General features: G+C 41.3%; 1 non-coding gene across 1 annotated transcript; it reads right to left on the bottom strand.

Annotated features, from left to right (window-relative positions):
• Positions 1–545: 545 nt before the first annotated feature.
• Positions 546–652, bottom strand: LOC118617905. The gene has a single exon (XR_004956867.1). It is a non-coding gene; the product is annotated as a U6 spliceosomal RNA (small nuclear RNA).
• Between the last annotated feature and the right edge of the window lie 7,457 nt (positions 653–8,109).

Here is an 8,109-nt window from a genome sequence, read left to right as displayed (position 1 = left end):
TACTCCATTGTGTGTATGTACCACTGCTTTTTTATCCATTCGTCTACTGATGGACATTTAGGCTGTTTCCAGATCTTAGTGATTGTAAATAGTGCTGCTACAAACATGGGGGTACATATATTCTTTCTGATTGGTGTTTCAGGCTTCTTAGGGTATATTCCTAGAAGTGGGATCACTGGGTCAAATTGAAATTCAATTTTTAATTTTTTGAGGTAACACCATATTGTTTTCCATAGTGGCTGCACCAGTCTGCATTCCCACCAGCAGTGCACTAGAGTCCCCTTTTCTCCACACCCTCGCCAGCACTTGTGGTTTGATGATTTGTTGATGGAGGCCATTCTGACAGGTGTGAGGTGATACCTCATTGTTGTTTTAATTTGGATCTCTCTGATGATTAGTGATGTTGAGCATTTCTTCATATGTCTCTTAGCCATTTGTATGTCCTGTTTGGAGAGGCGTCTATTTAGTTCCTCTGCCCATTTTCTAATTGGGTTCTTTGTCTTCCGTTTGTGGAGTTGTATGAGCACTCTATATATATTGGAAATTAAAAATATGGAAGCTTCACGAATTTGCGTGTCATCCTTGCGCAGGGGCCACGCTAATCTTCTCTGTATCGTTCCAATTTTAGTATATGTGCTGCCGAAGCGAGCGCGACTTCCCGTGATCTTAATGGTAAGCCCATGAGAACATAAAAGTATGAACAACTTTCTAGCTCCTACCATCCACTCGTACAAGGTATAGTGGTATCTAACAATGAGTTGCAAATTTTCTTTGGTTACTCTTTTAGGCACTTGGTACTTATGGGACCCTTAGCAATTACTAAACTCCTCTCAGCCAATTTTATATCTCTAAAATAAGTGTGTCGATCTCTGCCATGTATGATTACTTACCAGTTCAGTGGTAAAGCAGGTAAAGAGCCCTGACATATTTGAAGTACTCAACATCAAGTATTAGTTATTATTTTTACTATTTTCCTCTATGTACTCTGTATTCAGTCTCTCACAGGAAGAAGTTCAAAGAGGTGTCATAGCTCAGGCCTGGTAACACAGTTTGTTAGAGCCCAATACACCAAGTTTGTGGGTTGGATCCCCAGTCAGGGCACATACAAGAAGCAACCAATGAATGCATAGATGGCTGGGGCAGCAGCAGATCGATGTTTCTCTCTCTCTCTCTCTCTCTGTCTCATATCAATAAATAAATAAAAATATATTTAAATTTAAAAAAGGGGGCATAATGAAGAATTAAGTAATATGTAGAAGGTTGATAAGAGTAGTAAAAAAAAAAAAAAAATACGTGTTCTTCCAGAACTTGCTTTCTAATAAAGCAGGGTCCTCAAGCCATCTTCCCTGAACCTTGATGAAACTGCACTTGTAGTTTGTGAAGAGGTGGCCTGTGTCCATTTGAGCTATTAAACATGCCATTTGAGAAAAGTCACGACCCTAGAGAGAGCTCTTGCTGAAGATGAACGTAGCAAACATGTCCTCAAACTTCTGAGGTAGTAAGGGGGAGTCTTCCTGGGAGAAAGTAGGCAGTCTCTCCTGACTCGGGTGGAAACACCGAATGGGAGAAAAATTAGAGCTTTTTGGGATAGGAAGGCCAATTTGTGAGAGAGTCTCAAGTCCATGACTCCAAATCTTCATTTAATTTCAAAAACATTTGGGAGCTCCTGAAAGCTTTTGAGAAGGACAGTAGTAACACAGTCAAAATGCTAAGTCCAGCCAGTGTGGCTCAGTGGTTGAGCATTGACCCATGCACCAAGACCCATGCGTCGCCGGTTTGATTCCTGGTCAGCGCACATGCCCAGGTTGTGGACCCGATCCCTAGTTGGGGGGTAAACAGGAGGTAGCCTTTTGATGTTCTCTGTCATTGATATTTCTATCTCTCTCTCTTTCTCTCCCTTCCTCTCTCTTTAAAATCAATAAAGAAAAAGAAAAAATTTTAATGCAAGAAGAACCTTATTTCTTTTTCTTTTTTTAAATATTTTTATTGATTTTGAGAGAGAGAGAAAGGGAGAGGGAGGGAGAGAGAGAAATATCAATGCAAGAGCAGAACATTGATCAATTGCCTCCCTCCCACACACCTCCAACCAGGGATCGAGCCTATAACCCACAGATTTTTTCTCAGCTTTGTACACCATACTGCATGCCCCCTGCAGAAAGGACCTTAGCCAAGTAGAGCGTTCTAGCAGAGGAGGGCGGCTGGGAGGGTAAATGTTCTTAAAACAGGATCCAGTCGGGAAATGACTGGAAGAATTAGAAGCTTCAAGTACAAAAAGAAAAGTTAAAGAAGATAAATATGTATATATTGGTAGTGTTGTCTTGTAAAGATGCCTTCTCTATAAATCTGTAAATACCTAGAGCAGAGAAGCAGGACCAGTGAGTAAAAATTATATAGGAAAGTAGATGTGGATTCAGTATAATAGGAACTCATCTTTGGTTCACAATTTACGTACAAGGCCCCACTTGGTGTCACAGGTAATAGGAAGAGGAGCAAACCAAAGTGCAGACATCCCCAAAGAAACTTGCACCTACTGCAGCTGGGATGTAGAATGTGTGAGGTGAAAGGCAAAGAGTTAGAACATTAAATAGAACTAGACCATGGGGGGTCTGGAAAGCTAAGCTGAGGATATTGGGGTGTTTTACATAGGTGATTGGGAGTGATAAAGCTTTTTAAAAAAATTTTTAACTTAGATTTAAATTAGAAAAATAATAATAAAAGTAAAACAGGTTTATTATAAAATTCAAAGATATCAAAACACAGTATACACAAAGTGAAAGTTCACTGCCAACCCCAATTCCCACAGGCATCCATGAGCAGTTTAGTTTTATCTTTACTTAACCTTCGTGTGGCTTAGGTTCCTTATCTATAATGGATAATCATGGTGCATCCCTTGCGGAAGTATCATCAGGCTTAAATGAACAACTGCCAAACCCATGGAGGCAGGAATTTTGTCTAATTCAGGGTTTCTCAACTCTGCACTGTTGACCTGAACAATTCTTTGTTGTGGGAGCTGTATACAAGACATCCTAGGCAGTGTGGCAACCTCCCTGGCACCTGCCCCCTCGACACAAGTAGCAACCCCCTACCCCTATACACACGTTCCTGTGACAACAGAAACGTTTCCATACATGGCCAAAAGTCCCTTAGGGGGCAAAATTGCCCCCAGTTGAGGACAGTTGGTTTCATTTACTGTTGAATGCCAGTTACTTAGCTCAGCTTGTAATAAATATTTACAATGCATTGAATTGAATGAATGAAATGAGTTAATACATGTAAAGCTCTTTAAACAGTACATGCACATAGGAAGCCCTCAGTGTTAGCAGTGTTCACTATTTTTTTTTAAATTTTCCTACAAGACTACACTGTATATAATAACTATTTCCACATAAATGGGATCATATTATATGCACTTCATTGCAATTTGATATTTTTTACTAAGAATATGTCTTGGACATCTTTTTATGTCACCACACATAAATGTAGCACTATGACAATTATTTCTTATGAAGTTATACTATTCTACTCTATCATTTCAATCCATTTATTCAATTCATTATTGATGAATATTTAGGTTGATTTCAACTCATTGCAATTATAAATAATGCTACAAGAAAAATTTTCCATCAAGAATTTTTAACAAACTAATGACGCAATCAGAGTTATGCGATGTGCTATGTTCCAATTTTAAAAGAGATTCTGTATTCAAGATTATCCAGAGAAATAGAACCAATAAGAAATAAATAGCCCTGGCCAGTTTGGCTCAGCAGTTAGAGCGTCGGCCTGTGGTCCAGAGAGACCCGGGTTTGGTTCTCGCTAAGGGCACGTACCTCGGTTGCAGTTTGTCCCCGGCCCTGGTTGGGTCGTATGGGTGGCAGCCACTCGATGTGTCCCTTTCATGTCGATGTTTCTCTCTCTCTCTCTTCCTCTCCCTCCCTCCCACTCTATCTGAACAAAAAATGGAAAAATGTCCTCGGGTGAGGATAAAAAAAAGAAAGAAAGAAATAGATAGCCCTGGCTGGTGTGGCTCAGTGGTTAAAGCATCAGCCCATGCACCGAAGAATCTCAGGTTTGATCCCCAGTCAAGGGCATATACTTGGGTTGCAGGTTTGACACCCAGCCAAGTTGGGGTGCATGTGGGAGACAACCAATCTATATGTCTGTCTCACATCAATGTTTTTCTGTCTCTCTCTCTCCCTCCCCCTTCACTCTCTCTAAAAATCAGTGGAAAAAATATCCTCGGGTGAGGATTAACCAAAGAGAGAGAGAGATTTTAAGTAACTGGCTCACATAGTTACAGAGTCTTCTGTGGGCTGGATAAACCCAGATAACCCAGGTTATTATAATCATGTCTAAAATTAAAGTAAATAAATAGTAAGTGAGAACCTGGGTAGCTTTTTCATGGTTGAAAAGTACTCAATGACTTAGTGCATGAATCTTGTAACATCTACGTATACGCACAGAAACTTGGGGTTTATTCTAGTGTCCCATCTGGGCTCTAGAGCTGGGAGGTGGCTGGATGGGGGTGGGTGGCATCGTGTGGTGGTGTGCCACATTGCCTGTCATTTCTGCCTAAATTATCTGTGGGACAAGGAGCCAAATATATAAATAAATATAATAAATAACCATGCAGATAATAATAATTCTCCAGTCCCAATAAATACTTCTCTACACATCAATAGAAAAATTCATATAGTCTTTCTGCCTTGCTGCTTAGCAATAAGTTCCTTTACTTTCAAAATTAGGTTTGTGTGCATGCAAAAAAAGGTTAGAAATGCAGGCATGGGAAGAAATCTACTATTTAAAAATGTACCACCATTTATTTTTAGCTAGCACTTTTTCACACGTAGATATTAAAATACATGATGATTAGGAACTAAGCATATTCCATAATCTGCCATCATCCTCTCACTTCAAGAGGCCCATCATTAACCTTCCCACTAATTCTATATCTTTTAGATCTTCCTAAATCAACGCGCGCCCTCAATTGCTGCTCTATTGAACCCTAGTTTTACATCTGCATTCTCTCCATTCTAGTGTGAAGAGCCAATGAGCTCTTCTGTCTGGTCCCCATTTCTGCCTCACTCCAGACTCTGGCTCAAAGCCTGGACCTCCTCGAACCCAACCGCTGGCCAGCGAGTCGTCTCTCAAACAGCCCACATGTCTGCGTATTAAAAATAGCTAATATGTCTTACACCGAAGGCCGGATCCTGAGCCCCAGGGATAGGACAGTGAGGGAGGCAGTATAGAAAAAAGGGGAGCATCGCTATTCAGAAATAATTCCCTAAATTTCACATCGATGTCGAATGTGTCCCTGCTATTTCCATCAGGAGACGTATGTGCAAGTGATTTTATGTGGGATTATTCTTTTTTAACGCATCTTCCTGGGGAGGCACATTTTCCTAAGTGTCTGGGATGGCTAATGTGACATAGTCACATTTATCTATGGGTAACCCTGCTTCCAAAAATGGTTTCAGTCAGCCCAGCGGGTGTGGCTCAGTGGATTGAGCATCCTCCCATGGACTGAGAGGTCCCGGTTCGATTCCTGGTCAGGGCACATGCCTGGGTTGCGGGCTCAGTCCCCAATGGGAGGCGTGCAGGAGGCAGCTGACTGATGCTTCTCTGTCACATCGATGTTTCTCTCTCTCTCTCTCCCTTCCTCTTTCTCTAAAAAATCAATAAAAACCTTGTTTTTAAACAGTTTCAGTCAAACTGTCTTCTGCCTTAGCATTCTGAGGTGCACCTCTGAGCACCTTTATTCTTTCGCAGAAGATTTATCATAGAATACCATCTAAGGTGAGCAGGGCTGCACATTCCCCATTCACTGTTTTCTCTGGAGTGAAGGGGTCGGGGAAGGAGCATATCCTGGAAGTCGCATATTTACCAAAAAGAAATTTAAAAAAAAAGGTAGCCACCTAGCCCAGGCCCTCTGGGAGTAATTAATAAACATTTTTCAAAATAAGTAGATTATTATGCATTTATGTGTTACTCACTCACACCTGCTGGTTATTCATTCACGACCACCCAGGCCTACATCTTTCTTGACCTGTCTGTGGCTTTCACAGTGTCCAGACTCTCTCTATTCCTGACATGAAACTATACTTAGAAGTCAACATAAATACAAAGCAAGCAGAGATTCTAACCAACTATGAACTAGGCAATAAAAGTGCCGGCTTCCATATAAAGTTTCTTTTTAAATGTTGATAACTCTTATCAATCAATGGAATAAAGTCTGCCCTGCACCCAACACAGCTGACATGACCCTCATACATGACAAAAAATCAAGTTTGATCATCATGACCATTCCATTTTTTTTTTTAATCAAGCAATAACAACAGAGAACTGCTTGTCCAGGAAGATCATAAAGTCTAATTGTGAGAGGTTTGTCTATCATCGTTTGTAAAAATCTTCTTTCAGTCGGAAAACTTTTTTCCTAATAGTAACTGACCTTTATCATAATTCTCTTTCACCCCTGTCAAACATTTCTAAGACTTGACATAACTACTTCTGTTGGTTGCATCAAAAACACTTTGTAATTCAGGTAGAAATAATTCTTCGAGCGGAGGAATTTATATAACAGTGCCTTTTACCATCCTTTAGGCAGCTTTTTATGTTGGGCCAACTTATAATGCGTGTTAATAATGTCAGCTTGTAAGAGGAAACCGCATTCAGCATTTTCACTAGTTTAGAAGAAGAAATCCCTATTTCAAGTAACCTTCATTCAATAAGGAGTCTGTGCTGAGAGCTGCAAGGAGGCGCTACAGCGATGAACAAGACGTTCTCTGTGCTCTCTGTATGCATACAATCTGGAGCCTGAGACCCAGGCCAATCAAAAGGCAAACTAACAAGGGCTATCACCCTGGATTAAGCGGAGAGCTTTGAGACTATGAGAAGATTAACTCCGACTGGGGGATTTGCAAGTGTGTATAGCGACCACATGGGGATGTCAGAGGAATGGGAAAACAGGGAGATTAAGGACTGAAGAGAGACCTGGAAGATTTAAGACTGGAAGTCTGGTTGAGGCGTTTGATCTGTGCAAATCCTGGGACTTGAAAGTAATATGCTCGGATTGGTGTTTCCTTAGCACGGTCTTACACATCCCTCGTGTTTCAGACAGGGTGCAACCTGAAATGTATTAGTTCAGGTCTGCAAACACCTGCCCTAACCTACCTTCTTGCTGGTCCTCCTGCCCACTCCATCCCCGTCTGAGGGCCCCACTCCCACCAGCCTTCCGCTCTGACTTCCCGCAGGCCCTGAATTCCATCCCCTCTGGTGTTTCCCTCCAACTCTACTGTGTGCCTGGCTTCCTTCCCCATTCTTCTAAGCTATCTAATTTATACACTCTGATTTTCTTAAATTACACGTGTGTGGCCCGGGCGGTGTGGCTCAGTGGTTGAGCATCCTGTGCACCAGGAGGTTGGGCTGCGGGCTTTGATCCCCAGTGTGAGGCAAGAAGGAGGCCACCGATCAACGTTTCTGTCACTCTCTCCCTCTCCCTTCCTCTCTCTGAAATCAATAAAAACATATATATTTTTTAAATTATATTTGTATGTGTTACTTTTTTTTTTTTAAACTGAGGACCTAATATATGTTAAGTAGTATGTGACATACAAAGTTATACCAGATCAGGTCACTACTAATCAGGGAGCTTATATCATATCCAAATTCTATCCATCCTTTGAGAGAATTTCTCCAGATCAGTTAAGATTGTGTGCTCTTTTTCTTCTTTTAATCCTCACCTGAGAATATTTTCCCATTGATTTTTAGATACAGTGGAAGAGAGAGAGAGAGAGAGAGAGAGAGAGAAATATTGATGTGAGAGAGACACATTGATTGGTGGCCTCACGCACGATCGGGGCTAGAGGTCAAACCTGCAATCAAGGTGCATGCCCTTGACTGGGAAACAAACCCAAAAAAAATGCTTCAGTCCTTGGCCAAGGTTCTAACCCCTGAGTCAAACCGGCCATAGCAAGATTATGTGCTCTTTTAAGGGAGGAGAATTAAAGGGGTATGTCAAAGGTGTATTAACCCAGATGCACAGAAACAATGGACAGGCCTTGCCTAAAGCAAAGATAAACCTTTTACTAAAGAAGTTATATGCCTGGGGCATGA

Source organism: Molossus molossus, unplaced genomic scaffold, assembly GCF_014108415.1.
Source record: "Molossus molossus isolate mMolMol1 unplaced genomic scaffold, mMolMol1.p scaffold_m16_p_5, whole genome shotgun sequence".
Classification (NCBI taxonomy): Eukaryota; Metazoa; Chordata; class Mammalia; order Chiroptera; family Molossidae; genus Molossus; species Molossus molossus.
This window is presented reverse-complemented; position numbering and strand designations above follow the sequence as displayed.